The following is a 16,425-nucleotide window of genomic DNA, read 5'->3' as shown; positions in this document are numbered from 1 at the left end:
AATCAGACCACCTGTTCTACATATACACTGTTTTATTCCCCTCAAGAATAAGTTGGCAGATGCACTTGCCTCAGTATGGAACTGAGCCAATTTAAATAGGAAAACGCAAAATTTGAAGTCCTCTGTGTAGTCAGTTGACAAATGTCAACCCTGGGTGACATTTGGGACACAAGTGGCCTCTAACCCTATGGAAATGGAGGAAATCTTGTTTTTCAAATATTTAGAACTTCGATTTTTGATATTTGTTCAGAAGCTATTACTAAAGGAGGATGCTGAGCAAGAACTCTCTCAGGTAATGCTCTACGGCTGAGAGGGGAAGAGGCTTTATTCAGGGGCCATGGGCCTATATATCAATCTAAATGTAAAACTTGGTGTAATCAGAAGAGCTTTAAAAATTGAGGAATTGGGTGGAAGCAAGGTGCTTGGAAGAGAAGAAAAGATCATATATTCTATAACAATTTCCAAGCATGATTTGGAGGTGCCGGTGTTGGACTGGGGAGGACAAAGTTAAAAATCACAACACCAGGTTATAGTCCAACAGGTTTATTTGGAAGTACAAGCTTTCGGAGCATTGCTCCTTCATCAGGTAACTAGTAGTAATGACTTCAGTTTTCCTCTGGGATAATATATGTACTAAAACATTCTTGCAGCATTACAGGAAGGAATGCTACTATCTGCCTGATGAAGAAGCAGCACTCCGAATACTTGTACTTCCAAATAAACCTGTTGGACTAGAATCTGGAGTTGTGAGATTTTCAACAATTTCCAAAAAAAGTAAGAATAAACTATATTTAATAAACATCATAATTATAATAAAATGTCCAAAAAACTTCACAGGAATATTAGAGAGTAAAATACAAACAACCACTTAAGGAACTATTAGTGCAGATGACTGAAAGCTTCTGTAAATAGATAGGTGATAACGAGCCCTGAAAGGAGCAAAGTAAAGTAGTGAGCTAGGGAAGTTCAGGGACAGAATGCTACAGTTAAGGGGATAGAGACATCTGAAGATGAAAGGACCAATTGGCAGGTAATTAAAACTAGGGATAGCATGCTAGAATAAGATGAACATGTAGTTTGCAGAACTGACGAGCTAGAAGTGTTTGCAGACATAGGGATGAGAAAGGCTTGATGGATTTGAAGCTAAAAGGTGATTGCCTTAACATTAAATATACTTTGACAGGGAGCCAATGCAAGTCAGGAAGTACAGAAATGATAGGTAAACTGGACATGTGCGATTTGGGATGATCCCTAATGTTTACCAAAGGTAGAATATTGGAAACCTGCCACGCATGCACTGGAACAGTCAAAAGAGGCAACACAGGCATGAATATGCATTCCAATAAAAGATGATTGGAGATAGGTAAATGTTCTAGGAGAAAGTGAGGACTGCAGATGCCGGAGATCAGAGCTGCATCCAAGGAGCAGGAGAATCGACGTTTCGGGCACGAGCCATTCTTCAGGAATGAGGAAAGTGTGCCAAGCAGGCTAAGATAAAAGGTAGGGAGGACGGGTGTTGGAAATGCGATAGGTGGAAGGAGGTTAAGGTGAGGGTGATAGGCCGGAGTGGGGGTGGGGGCGGAGAGGTCAGGAAGAAGATTAGGAAGGTGGTGCTGAGTTCGAGGGTTGGGACTGAGACAAGGTGGGGGGGGGGGGGGGGGGGGGGGGGGGAAGCAGGGAGGGGAAAATGAGGAAACTGGAGAAACCAGAGTTCATCCCTTGTGGATAGGTAAATGTCCTCATGCTACTGCCTCTCAATCACGAGAGTCACAAAAAACCATAGCAATTTGTTTGAATTATTACTGAAATTAAGATTAACATCAATCTAATGCGCAGGTACAGATCATTCTATTACTTTCTATGCTGGGCAATCTTTAATTGTAATTCAGTTGCTGGGACATGCACATTTTCTGGATGAATTACAGTTAAGTTATGATTTTTTTTTTACTTGGTGTTAAGATCCCTTGCTCTGTCAGCCAAGACACCGAGCCCACTTCTGGCCTAACACCAATCACTTGCAAATAACTCCACACACCACGAATCAACTCTGATAATAACCTAAAGCACTTTGAAAGATTTACTTTAAAATGCCTCCCTAATATATGGAAATATTTTCTCAAAGAATCCTAAATACTCACTCTGATTTAAAGATAAATAATTCTCTCCTCTCAAAGAAACTCTCATGATAGAATTCTCCCACAATATACCAAGCACAACCATCACAATAACAACCTGCATTTATACAATGTTGTTAACAGTGTAAAACATTCCAAGATACTTTACATGAACATCATGATATAATAAAAGACAATGACAAAATTCTTGGCCGAAGAGCGAGCATCCTAATGGGGATGAAAGAACATGATAAATTTAGGGAGAAATTCAAGAGCTTTGGGCCTTTGTAGCAGAAGTCATAGGTGCCACTGGGGAAGAGATAGAAATCAGGTTTCCACAAAAGACCAACTTAGGAGGATCAGAATTTTCACACGGCTGATGTAATAGAGGAGAGATGGGAGATAAAGAGATGAGATAGAAAGGCAATAGGGGGATCTGAACTCCAGGATAAAAATTGAAGAACTGCTGGAAAAAGAAACAATGTAGCTTGTGAGCACAGAGGTGGATCAGCAAATGGAATCTGATAGAGTCCAGAAATCGATATGGGCAGAGTTTTGGATAAGCTCAAATTAGAATATCAGAACAACAGACTCCAGAACAATCGATCCTTTATAGTTTGTCTTCAAGAATAATCCACTGGTTTTCTCAGTAAGAAAAGCACTTCAGCCAATCTATTCAGAGAAATTCAATTTATCTTCTCTCTTTTGCTGAAGAGTGTGTGCATGCATTTGTGTAAACATTTTGGGGATTATTACAGCAATAAACATTTGTACTTGCATATTATTGACATTACATTTTTGCTTTTTTAATGCTTGTTTTATTAATCAGTCAATAATTGTATTTATTAAGAATCCAGGTTGATGCATCTTGTTGCTTAAATCTGATATAGATGAGCATAATGGCAGTAACTGTGCACTCCCCTAACCCCAGTTGTAACAATGCTAACTACAAGTAGAAAGTGAAATAAAATTTGCTTTTATGAATTATCCAGAATGAGAACTCAGCAACACAGATTATAACTTCCTATTTACATGCCTGGAGAGGAATCAGAATCACTTTGTAGCTATCTTGACCAATAGTTTGCTCTTAATCATAGCAATAATGTCAATGATATACGTAATTCTACTGCAGTGAATTACATAGTTGGCTGCACTAATGAGTGCACTCACCCTGCTTGTAACTTCAATAGTAAGAGACAATTGTTAACCTTCTATACTAAACTAATAGGTAATTCACAGGTTAAATCCTGTGAATTCTAAGACTCATTGATCACAAATGCAAGATGAAGGGATTGATCTTGGATTATTCCAAATGGCATCTGTTGTTTTTTGCCTTTAAAGTAATGGGGAGGGATCTTAAGTAGTGGTCAGGATAGAAAGACAGATGAAGATGTTTCTGACTTTTACAAAAAACAGCAAGTTAGTTAGAAAGGGCAGACACGAGCAAGTCGGAAAACAAGGTAACTCTGAAGAATTAAACTACATTTATTTCAGTGCAAAGGGTCTTACAGGTAAGACAGATGAATTCAGAGCATATATGGTAAAATGGGACTGGGACATCATAGCTATTACAGAAACATAGCAGAGGGAGGGACAGGATGGGCAGCTCAATGTTGTGGGGTTTAGATGCCTTATGAAGGATAGAAAGAGAGGCAAGAAATGAGCTTGTTGATTAAGGAAAGCATTACTGTCTGTACTTAGAGAGGACATTTCTGAGGGATTGTCCAGTTAAACTATCTAGGTGGAACTCAGGGAATGACCACTTTGAGAGGTTTGTACTATAGTCCCCCCAACAGTCAGTGGCAAATTGAGGAACAAATGTGTAGAGAGGCATTCAGATATATGTAAAAATAATAGACTTACAATAGTATGGGATTTTAACATTCCAAAAAGACGAGGACTGCCATAATGTTAAGGACTGCAATGGTGAGGAATTTGTTGAGTGCATTCAAGAAAATTTTGTCTGTCAACATGTAGATGTACCTATTAGAAAAAGGAGAAAAACTTGTAACTCTTGGGAAATAAGTGACAGAAGTGTTAGTGGGCGGGGGGAAGGTGAGGCACTGTGGGACCAGTGATTATAATTCTATTAGCTTTAAAATAGCAATGGAAAAGGATCAAAAGTTAGTCTTAATTAGAGTAAGGCAAATTTTGATGGTATGAGACAGGAACCTTTACAACTTGATTGAAGTAGATTGTTCTGGATTAGTGGTGCTGGAAGAGCACAGCAGTTCAGGCAGCATCCAAGGAGCTTCGAAATCAACGTTTCTGGCAAAAGCCCTTCATCAGGAATAAAGGCAGTGAGCCTAGAGCGTGGAGAGATAAGCTAGAGGAGGTTGGGGGTGGGGAGAAAGTAGCATAGAGTACAATGGGTGAGTGGGGGAGGGGATGAAGGTGATAGGTCAGGGAGGAGAGGGAAGAGTGGATAGGTGGAAAAGGAGATAGGCAGATAGGACAAGTCCGGACAAGTCATGGGGACAGTGCTGAGCTGGAAGTTTAGAACTAGGGTGAGGTGGGGGAAGGGGAAATGAGGAAACTGTTGAAGTCCACATTGATGCCCTGGGGTTGAAGTGTTCCGAGGCGGAAGATCAGGCGTTCTTCCTCCAGGCGTCTGGTGGTGAGGGAGCGACGGTGAAGGAGGCCCAGGACCTCCATGTTCTCGGCAGAGTGGGAGGGGGAGTTGAAATGTTGGGCCACAGGGCGGTGTGGTTGATTGGTGCGGGTGTCTCGGAGATGTTCCCTAAAGCGCTCTGCTAGGAGGCGCCTAGTCTCCCCAATGTAGAGGAGACCGCATTGGGAGCAACGAATACAATAAATGATATTGATGGATGTGCAGGTAAAACTTTGATGGATGTGGAAGGCTCCTTTAGGGCCTTGGATAGAGGTGTGGGCGCAGGTTTTACAGTTCCTGCAGTGGCAGGGGAAAGTGCCAGGATGGGAGGGTGGGTTGTAGGGGGGCGTGGACCTGACCAGGTAGTCACGGAGGGAACGGTCTTTGCAGAAGGTGGAAAGGGGTGGGGAGGGAAATATATCCCTGGTGGTGGGGTCTGTTTGGAGGTGGCGGAAATGTTGGCAGATGATTTGGTTTATGCGAAGGTTGGTAGGGTGGAAGGTGAGCACCAGGGGCATTCTATCCTTGTTATGGTTGGAGGGGTGGGGTCTGAGGGCGGAGGTGCGGGATGTAGACGAGATGCGTTGGAGGGCATCTTTAACCACGTGGGAAGGGAAATTGCAGTCTCTAAAGAAGGAGGCCATCTGATGTGTTCTGTGATGGAACTGGTCCTCCTGGGAGCAGATCCGGCGGAGGCGGATGAATTGGGAATACGGGATGGCATTTTTGCAAGAGGTAGGGTGGGAAGAGGTGTAATCCAGGTAGCTGTGGGAGTCGGTGGGTTTGTAAAAAATGTCGGTGTCAAGTCGGTCGTCATTAATGGAGATGGAGAGACCCAGGAAGGGGAGGGAGGTGTCAGAGATGGTCCAGGTAAATTTAAGGTCAGGGTGGAATGTGTTGGTGAAGTTGATGAATTGCTCAACCTCCTCATGGGAGCACGAGGTGGCACCAATGCAGTCATCAATGTAGCAGAGGAAGAGGTGGGGAGTGGTGCCGGTGTAATTACGGAAGATCAACTGCTCTACATAGCCTCCGGTGCTCTGTTTTCGTCCCACAGTCCAAAGATGTGCAGGTCAGGTGAATTGGCCATGCTAAATTGCCCATAGTGTTAGGTGCATTAGTCAGGGGGAAATATAGGGTAGGGGAATGCATGTGGGTGGGTTAATCTTTGGAGGGGCGGTATGAAATTGTTGGGCCGAAGGGCCTGTTTCCATACTGTAGGGAATCTAATCCTCCACAGCTACCTGAAGGAGCAAAGCTCCAATAGCTAGTATTTCCAAATGATCCTGTTGGACTATAACCTAGTGTTGCGAGATTTTTAACTTCATCGATATTCTAGTTAATGTTCTTCCCAGGATTAGATTAAGATTGAGACCAGACAGGTCTGCTCAACTTGATTCATTATATTTAAAAGAATGGTTTTTGGTGTATCATTACAAAAGAGATTTCTTTTTTAAAAATTAATGCCTAAAAGACTCGTCCCCATTTCATTTTTCAGATAAGGAAAAACGTAGTAGTAGCAGTAAACTGGGAGTAAATGAACCAGGAGGACAGGTGGAGACAATCCATGCACTCCATAAATGGACAAGTTTGTTCGCACTCATCCCCTCTGGCTCTGTGCTCACACTGGTGTCAACAAGCCTACTTACATAAAACTGAAGGAGTTCTGATGAAAGATCATCGGTTAATGTTGTTTTGCTGTCCACAGAGGATGACAGACCTGTGAGTATTTCCAGTATTTTCTGTTTGATTTCAGCCTCTTTATATTTTGGAGTTGGTATTTCAGAGAAATGCAGAAGGTTTTTTATTCCCAATTACATGGTGCTCTTCCTGTCTTCTTGCACATTGGTATGAATTTTCTTCACTTTTCCCAAGACAAACAGAGGTACAATTCCATTGGTAGTGTTCTCATAATTCATCTATTTTATTTTAACTCAACTGAGAGCAGATAGAAGTGAGTTGAACATAGGCTGAATCATGGAATTTATGGAAAATACAAGTTAAACCTAATATTGACTTCATTTCGGATTTGAAAGGCCATGTGGATGACTAATAAGAACATACAATAGAAAATTAAAATATTTTATGGTCTTTGAAAAAAGTTTTTAGTAGATATTAATACAGACAGTATATAAAAGATTACAGTCATCTACTGGTAGCAGTTTAAACTGAAATGAATGCACATCAGTTTGACGAATCTTGTCATTGCAAAGAGGGCAGCAATACCTTTATACCTTCTTCCAGAAGACTTTGGTATAAATGCTGCCATCATGTGAGAATGGAAACTCTTACAGACTGCCTAATGACACACTGATAAGGGAATGATTTTGGATTTAAAATGTCTAAATTTTGATGTGGATCAAAGAATCCCTATATATGCTAACGTAAACTGGCTCTGCAGGCATTAGGTTATAGAGTCAGAGTCATACAGCACAGAAACAGACCTTTAGTCCAATCAGTCCAAGCCGATGATAATCCCAAACTAAACTAGTCCCATCTGCCTGCACTTGGCTCATATCCCTCCAAACTTTTCCTATTCATGTACTTACCTAAATGTCTTTTAAATGTTGTAACTGTACCTGCATCCACCACTTCCTCTAGAAGTTCATTCCATACACAAACCAATGTGTGAAAAAGTTGCCACGTGTTTTTTAACATCTAAGGCTTCACCTTAAAAACAAGCCCTTTAGCCTTGCAATTCCCACCCTAGGGAAAAGACACCTGTCATGCACATTATCGACACCACTCACGATTTTTGTAAACTCCATGAAGGCCACCCCTCAATTTTCTACGCACCAGTGAAAATAGTCCGAGCTGCTCCTTATAACTCAAACCCTTCATTCCCAGCAACATCCTGGTAAACCTCTGACTTATTGTTCTATTGATTTCATGTTGGCTAGATGGATAACACTTCAATCATTAGAAATTTCAAACTGGGTGAAAGTAAATAAAATTCTTCATTGACAAACAATGGTAACAAAAATTGTCTATTCGTACATTTGTCTCTGAAGTGACAATGCACATTCTCAAAACTGTTTCAGCTAACTTGGTACCAAATCAAAATATCTTGCCATGACAATTTTTGACTGACAACTATAGTTGTGGCAAAGAGGAGTTATTTTTACACAAAAGGGCAAAATAGGGTTTCATTCATTAATTTTAACTACATAGAATGAATTGCCCGAATCTGATTATTTTATAATCAGTTAATTGAAATCACATAACAGGAAAGATTTGGTGGAAGGTGAGTGTTCTGGTTGATTCCTACATCTTGCCATCATTTACCTAGATACTAGTCAGGCAAAGATGCACATCACATCAGGGGGATGGATGTCACTAGATTAATAATCCAGAGGCCTGTAGGTTCAAACCCTACAAAGGCAGGAGACGAAATTTACATTTAATTGATTAATAAAATCTGGAACTAAAGGTTGCTCTCAATAATCGTGGCCACAAAACTATCATTGTTGTGAAAATCGAGCTAGCTTACTGATGTTGTTTGGATAGGAATTCTGCCACCCTTACTAGTCAGGCTTGCATATGACTCCAAACCTATCGCAATGAGCTGGCTTTTAATTGCTCTCCAAAATCTCAAGCCAGTTTAAAGGCAATTAAGTACAAGCAACAAATCCTGATCTCTAGAGTGATGTCCACATCACATGAAATAGCAAAATGTTCAAAAATTTGTGGATGGCACAACTATTCACAGGTACACAACAAAGATTCAACAAGAACGGTCTTCACAATGCATTACCTGGGAATACTCCCCACAAGGTTCATAAATCAAGATTGGCTGCTTAGAAATCAAAATTGAATTCCCTCTGCATCCATTTTACCAGTTTAGTTACAATCAGAATTTGCCACCAGTTGTCACTGTTGAAATTAATGGTCAGATTATTTGTTTTATTGTTGTTTCAATTTGCAAAGAGGTATAGTTAAGACATGATATATTATTTTGGAAGTAATGTAGTTTTTTGGTCACAGTAAAGCACAGATTAGTTTACCAATAAAATCCTTCTCTGCCTTGGATCAAAGCTGTAAAAATTTAGTTACAAGCCACCAAAGCCTGTCCACATGATATACTGGGAGAGTCTTGGACAGCCTGGAAACATTATTCTGTACAACCACCAAAAGTGGGTATCACACATGAAACTAAAGAGAGCTATTGCTAGGAACATAGATCCCACATTTAAAAGTACACTTTGCTGGAGAATAGCACAAACAACCTGAAATTACGAATGATTCCTCAACAGACTAGATCTATTTTAACCATTAACCTGCTACACTTAAAAGTCACTCCAACTGTTAGACAATCGAGAAACACAAATCAATTTCAAACCCTCAAGTTCAGATATTTAGTGGAAATCTAACTAATAGAAATAAATCAATTTTCAAATGTATAAAAGAAACCGAGACAGAACCATATAAATCCACAAGAATTGGCTTTCAAAAAAAAACAAAGAACTCTCTGAATCTGATTCCAAGATGCGCTGAAGTTAGGGGTTCAGCTTCCCACATACAAGATGTCCTGCACCCATCATCTGGGAAGTATCAAGTTATTTCAAATCACATCACTTCTTTTCTAAGACTGATTTTCATCACAATCTCCTGTTAAACAGTTCCTCCATAAAATAAATCAGTTTATTGATGCAATAGCTTCAAAGTAAAAAGTTCAATTATGACTCAGTTTATGATCTCTTTCCTGTGAACATATTCCAAAGTTGGGCAACAGCAAGATAAAATTGTTTTTATAACAATAAATCACGTACAACCTGGTAACAATTTCAACAGGGCAGGATTAGAATTATATAGGTGGCCGTGGCTTGGTTCCACTTTAACTACAACTGGGATCTCTCTTTGGTTAACTTCTGGTCTATTCTGGAATGAGAAGTCTCTACTTATGACTGACCCAAGTCTAACTCCAGCATGTCTCTTCAAATCCTCTTTATTTACACTAGACTAGTAATTTCAAGATGCTGAAGTTAAGTACACCTCTATATTATGCCAGTTATTCCATTTCTCTTCTCGACTCTTACATGTGACTGATGCCACTGTTACATCATGATACATCACTAGCTCATTGACATAACTATTAATTATAATTCCACCACAGAAGCATACAGGGACAAATTTTGCAAATGTTCATTGTGATGCAAGCATATAGATGGAGGCCTTGCAAACAAAACAAACTGATGCTTCAAATACGAAGTAGTAGACACATATCTTATAATGCTTAAATTTATTTCATATGATAATATTTTCAAATTCTTTTATCCCAATAAATTCAGGAGGACAATATCTATGTGCGCGCTGCCAGGTGTTCAAGTGAATTATAGTCACCATTATGCTGTGATACTCAGACTTTAGCAGAGGAAAACCACACACACTGGGAAGGCATAATGGAATTCAGATGATGGGTATGAATATTGTTCAAAATAAATTAGCGTACTTTGTGAACAATCCCAACCATGTGCTACACCATTCACAATGAAGTTATACTGCACAGCATATCGCAAGCCAGCAACAAACTCCAAATGCAACATTAATGCATCCTTCGATCCTCTTGCTTGTAGGGGGATACATCTTGCAGAATGGATGGTATTACAAGCCTACAAAGCTAGTGGATACAGATAAAAGATCCAAGTTTGAGTGATTTATCTACGTCATTTGAATTTGATGAAAACATCCCACTTTGTTTTTCAAAAACCAATTCAAGTGCACATGATTTAGAGAAGAGTGGCTACGAGGGATGATCACATTATCATCTTTCATGAGGATGAGACTACATTTACAAATACAAGCTCCTGAGTGACACATTACGGTTGATTTTCATAAGAAGAACCTACATTAGTGTGTGCAGCTGTATATATTATGGATATCCCATGTGCTACTTGCTCAACTTGACCTCGAGCTAGTGGACATCCTGGTATGATCAAATTTCTTGTATTCAGATTCCATTTTCAACCACTTTGAACTCAGAAGTATCTTAAAACATTGCACATAAATTTTATTTGAAAAGGAGTAACATACTCCTAAAAGTTTCATGAAATACCCATTCTTGTTTATCCCTTACAAAAGGGGGAATATCAAGTTGAATTCTAATTAGGAGAGGATGAAGCTTTCCATATGTCTACATGCATGAAGGAGGTAATTAATGCAGTTAAGCAGTTATTTTATGGATAATTCCTCATTGCTTCTATCTGACATAGCTAATGCAGCTAATAAGAATTCTGCTGTATTGCAGAAGCAAATGGGTTCATAAAAGAATATAGGCAGCACCTCAGATTGATACAACTATTATAAAGATTAAAATGGTACTTTAGGTTTGCTGTAAAGATCCATGGAATACAAGCTAGGAAATATAATGAGCCTTGAGAAACTATAATGAGACCTCAGTATGAAAACTGGGTTTCATGCTATAGGAAATATATTGTAAAATTATTTTGTGAAGATTAAAAATTTCATCTTTTGCAATTGAATATGCTGGTTTTAAGATGGAAGTTTTAGTCGAAGATTGTTTACTGCATCACATCTCCATGACACTGGACTCCTTTCACTATCAGCATGATCTGAACTTTCACAACCACCTGAAGGAGGAGGGGTGCTCTGAAAGCTAGTGCTTCCAAATAAACCTGTTGGACTATAACTTAGTGTTGTGAGATTTTTAATTTTGAAAATATTTCAGTATTGTTGAGGTGGGACACCAATAGCTAACATCAGTCACACTGGCCTCCAGTTTTCAGCTGTTCAAACAGTTTATTGCAAGTGGAACACAATGATAAATCTATAGAATAATCCTGTACATTAACATCTTACCTCTGTATGCACTTCTTGCTAAAGACCACTTAGCTTCCTGTTGTCACAGTGTCAGCTTTTTCCTCCATTATAATTGTCCTAGGCCAACATTTATACCTAGTTTTGCCTTTGTAAACCTGTTAAACTGTTAAGGACATAGTGTGGCTATTAAGAGACATCATATACATCTTCAAACAGGAACTTGAAGGGGAAAATCAGTCTTCTGATATCAGCTTGTTTCACCAGCATGGCTACAAGCTTCTTTTTAAACTATTTAATTTTAGTTCTGTTATTTTCAACTTAATTGAATTTTTTTTTCAACCTTCAGCTAGACAATTTTTGTCTGAATTTATTGCTGAAATCAACCTTTTTCTTTGTTGTGCATTTTAAAATTTAGCCCATGGCTACACCATTTTACTTACATATTTGCATATTGGCACAGTTAACAGCTTGCAGAATTGGGCAATTGAATGAATTGCCAGAGATAATGTAATAACCAATCAAGATGAGTCTATCAATTTATTTTACAGTCCTCTGAACTAATCATCCAAGCACTTGATTTCCTACGAGGACAGTTTAGCCCTATGAGATGTACCCTCCTAACTCCTTCCTTCTCTGTGCAAAGTTTCTGTTTTCATGGTGCACAGTTCTTCTGTCAATTAGAATTTAACCTGGTAAGGAAAATGTCAGTAAGATGCTATATAACAAGGTAATCCTACTTCTCCATGGTGGTCAAACACTTAGCTTACATTCAAGTTTCGGACATTGCATTATAAAAAAAGTTTTGCCATTAAAGCAAATGATGAATGTAACTGTGTGTCCCCCTAGTTGACCAGTGGCCTTGAATTATCATAGTAGCATATAGCCCAATGGAACTAACCCAACTATTGAGCTATATGGCTCTTACAACAAATGGTATCTTCCCCTCAATTGGAAAAACTTCAACATTATAAACAGATAGCTTCCTGAGCTGCTGAACGTTCTTCAGAATGAAGACTGAACCAAATCTATCCCCACAAATATCTAATAAGTTACAATAAAAACAAGAAATGGTGGAAAAACGCTGAAGGCTTGGTAGTATCTAGGAGAAACGGAGTTAATCTTTCAGGTTGATAATCTTTCATGAGAGCAAACAAATTACTCCTTTTTCCTTTTCAATGGACTGAGTTGTATGTTAACAGCTGGACAAAATATTCACCCTGAAATCTTCAAACAGAGGATGGTTCCTCATTAAGAATCAAAACTTTCCCCAGACCAATATTATTCTTTGCAGAAAGCAATTGATGGATTGATAGGGAATGATGAAGGAAAGAGGAAGAAGTAGCTGCTATTGAATTATTTCAAGAAGCTGTAACAGATCAAAAAAAGGTTTCTACAATTCAAACATGGTCTGACAGCAAGGAACTTGCACTGACCTAAACATGGGTTTTGCTACATAGGAGTAGCATGCTTGCAACGGAAATCAATACTTTGCAGGGGCTCAGATTATGGTTTGCTGTAAGTGTGGAATGATATTGCATAGGTTTCTGTTTTTGATCTACTTCGGTGTATGGCAATCATTTTGACAGAGCGAATGCTGAAATAGGAAAGGGTTATGAGAAGCAATGGGGGGAGCATTCAAAAAGCTGCTGGAGTGTGTTCAGGTGCAACATGTAGTCTTTGGAGGGAAATGTAGAAGCAATAAGTTCAGAGAATCCTGAATGACTAGGACAACTCAGGACAAGGTAAGTAGGAATAGGGCTTTTACCGAGTCCAAAAGGAGCAATTTAGCTACTGCCCTAGAGGAGTACAGGAAGTGCATTTAAGAAAACACTTGGCAGAGCAAAAAGAGCTCATTAAAAAAAAAGAATTTGCGAACAGGATTAGAGAGAAACTTAAAGATGTTTTATTGATACACTAATGTGAAGAGGTTAACTAGGGAAAGAGAAGGGCCCATTAGGGACCATGGGGACAATGTGTCTGAGAAGCTACAGGATTTTGGAAGGGTGCTGAATGAATACTTCTTTTTCAGAGTAGAGACTGAAAGGAGAACATAGATACGGAATTCAGGAAAAGGGACTCTAAGGAACTTGCACAGTTTGACATAGGAAATGGGGTAGTATTGGAGACTCTGTCAGGCTTAAAAACAAATCCCCTAGCCCAAATGAACTGCACCCAAGACTGCTGTTGGAGGTGAGGCAGGAAATTACAGGGGCTCTGATATAAATTTTTATTTCCTCTCTGGCCATGGGTGAAGTGCCAGAGAACTGGAGGGTGGCAAATGTGGTTCTACGTTTTAAGAAGGTGGTAGAGATGAACCAGGAAATTGTAGACCGGTGAGTGTCACATCAGTGGTAGGGAAACTATTGGAAAAAATTCTGAAAGAATGAATTAATATCCACTTGGAAAAGCATGGGTTAATTAGGGATAGTCAGCAGTGCTTTGTCAGAGGGAGGTCATGCCTTACAAATTTGTTAGAATTTTGTTGAAAATGTGATCAAGTATGTGGATGAGGCAAGTTAGCTGATGTAGTTTATATGGATTTTAGTAAAGCTTTTGACAAGTCCCACATGGGAGACTGATTGAGAAGATTAAAGCACATGGAATTGAAGGAAACCTGGCAAGATGGATAAAAAACTGTCTTCGTAATAGGACAAAGGGTAATAGTAGAAGACTGACTGAGTGACTGGAGGCCGGTGACAAATGGTGTACCACAAGGATGAGTACTGGGATGCTTATTGGTGGTTTATATACATAAAGGATACAAATGTGAAGGCAAATGTTCAGAAAACATGCAGACGACACCAAGATTAGTAGAGTGGTTAATAGCAAAGATGGTTTTAGATCACAGGAATATATAAATGGATTGGTCAGATGACAGATGGTATTTAACTCTGATAAGTGCATCATCTCGCACTTTGGAAGAAAAAACAAGATGAGCGTATATTTAAATGAATGGCAGGACACTGGATAGCTTATACGAATACAGGGACCTTTGGGTAATTATTCATAGGTCCCTGAAGTCAGCAGAACGTGTGACTAGGATAGTTAAGGCAGCATATGGGACACAGGCGTGGCATAACGTATAAGAGCAAGCAGGTAATATTGGAGTTGTACAGAGTGTTGATCAGGCCACAACAGGAGCAGTATGTGCAGCACTGGTTGCCTCACTACAGGGAGTAAGTGATAGCACTGAAAGTGATATAGAGATGGTTCACCAGTATGTTTCCTGGGATGAAGAAATTGAGCTATAAAGGAGAGACCAGATATGCTTAGATAGTCTTCTCTGCTCTAAAGAAAACAGAGGAACAACATGATTGAGGTGTAGAAGATTGAGGGGTATGGATAAGGTGAATGGAGACCCTCTTGATTGAGGGGTCAAAATCATAAAAAAGGCAGAAGTGGGTACTGCAGATGCTGGAAATCAGAGTCTAGATTAGAGTGGTGCTGGAAAAGCACAGCAGGTCAGGCAGCATACGAGGAGCAGGAAAATTGACGTTTCAGGCAAAAGCCCTTCATCAGGAAGACAGGGAGCCTCCGGGATGGAGAGATAAATGGGAGGGGGGTGGGGCTGGGGAGAAGGTAGCCAAGAGTACAGTAAGTGGATGGAGGTGGAGATGGAGGTGATAGGTCAGAGAGGACGGTGGAGCAGACCACACCACCAGGGATATATTTGCCTCCCCACCCCTTTCCGCAAAGACTGTTCCCTCCATGACTACCAGGTCAGGTCCATGCCCCCCAACAATCCATCCACCCCTCCTGGCACCTTCCCCTGCCACCGCAGGAATTGCACCTCCCCCCTCATCTTCATCCAAGGCCCCAAAGGAGACTTTCACATCCAAAGTTTCACCTGCACATCCACCAATGTCATTTATTGTATCAGATGCACCCGATGCGGTCTCCTCTACTTCAGGGAGATGGACGCCTTCTCACAGAGCGCTTTAGGGAACATCTCTGGGACACCCGCACCAATCAACCCCACTGCCTGATGGCCCAACACTTCAACTCCCCTTCCCATGCTGCCAAGAACATGCAGTCTTGGGCCTCCTCCACTGCCACTCCCTCACCAACCGACGCCTGGAGGAAGAAAGCCTCATCTTCCGCCTCGGAACAATTCAACCCCAGGGCATCAATGTGGACTTCACCAGTTTCCTCATTTCCCCTCCCCCCACCTTACTCTGGTTCCAACCTTCCAGCTCAGCACCATCCTCATGACCTGTCCTACCTGTCAATCTTCCTTCCCACCTATCCTCTCCCTCCTCTCTGACCCATCACCTTCATCTCCACCTCCATTCACATATTGTACTCTTGGCTACCTTCTCCCCAACCCCAACCCCCTCCCATTTATCTCTCCACGCCGGAGGCTCCCTGCCTTCATTCCTGATGATGGAAATTTTGCCCAAAAAGTCGATTTTCCTGCTCCTCGGATGCTGCCTTACCTGCTGTGCTTTTCCAGTACCACTCTAATCTAGATCAAAATCACAAGAAGGCATAAAGTTTTAGGGTACGGGGCAAGAGGTTCAGAGGGGATTTGGTAAAAACATTTTCACTCAGCAGGTGGTGGGAATATGGAACACACTGCCTGGGAAGGTAGTGGAGGCCAGAAAAATTACAAACTTTAAAACAAAAAATTGATAACCACTTCAAATATCATAACATTCAAGAATATGGGTCAAATGCAGGTAGTTATGTCAATGCAGATTTGATGGGTTGAAGGCCCTTTACTGTGCTGGATGAATGTATGATTCTATGACTAGAGGGAATTTGATAAAATAATACAATAAACAAAGCAGTAACTAATTCAATCTGAAATTATACATAGGCTAAAACAGTGCATATTTTCAAAGATATGGAGGATAACTGGATAATGTTAGATGCAGGAGTGCTGCTTTATCATGAAAAATTACAACGTAGCTTAAATTGGTG

At 40.3% G+C, this 16,425-nt stretch overlaps 1 protein-coding gene across 10 annotated transcripts in view; it reads right to left on the bottom strand.

Annotated features, from left to right (window-relative positions):
* Nucleotides 1-16,425, bottom strand: part of sipa1l1 (signal-induced proliferation-associated 1 like 1) — a 415,651-nt gene that overhangs the window by 204,643 nt on the left and 194,583 nt on the right. For 2 of the 10 annotated variants that reach the window (XM_087990088.1, XM_087990091.1), the window contains one exon: nt 3,978-4,097. The exons of the other annotated variants lie outside the window; for them this stretch is intronic. The gene's annotated coding sequence lies outside the window, so the exon portion shown is untranslated. The remainder of the gene's footprint in view (nt 1-3,977; nt 4,098-16,425) is intronic. 10 annotated transcript variants of the gene reach the window in all.

Source organism: Chiloscyllium plagiosum, unplaced genomic scaffold (assembly GCF_037043375.1).
Source record: "Chiloscyllium plagiosum isolate Xiang-an unplaced genomic scaffold, Cpla_swu_hap1 HiC_scaffold_8, whole genome shotgun sequence".
NCBI classification, from domain to species: domain Eukaryota; kingdom Metazoa; phylum Chordata; class Chondrichthyes; order Orectolobiformes; family Hemiscylliidae; genus Chiloscyllium; species Chiloscyllium plagiosum.
This window is presented reverse-complemented; position numbering and strand designations above follow the sequence as displayed.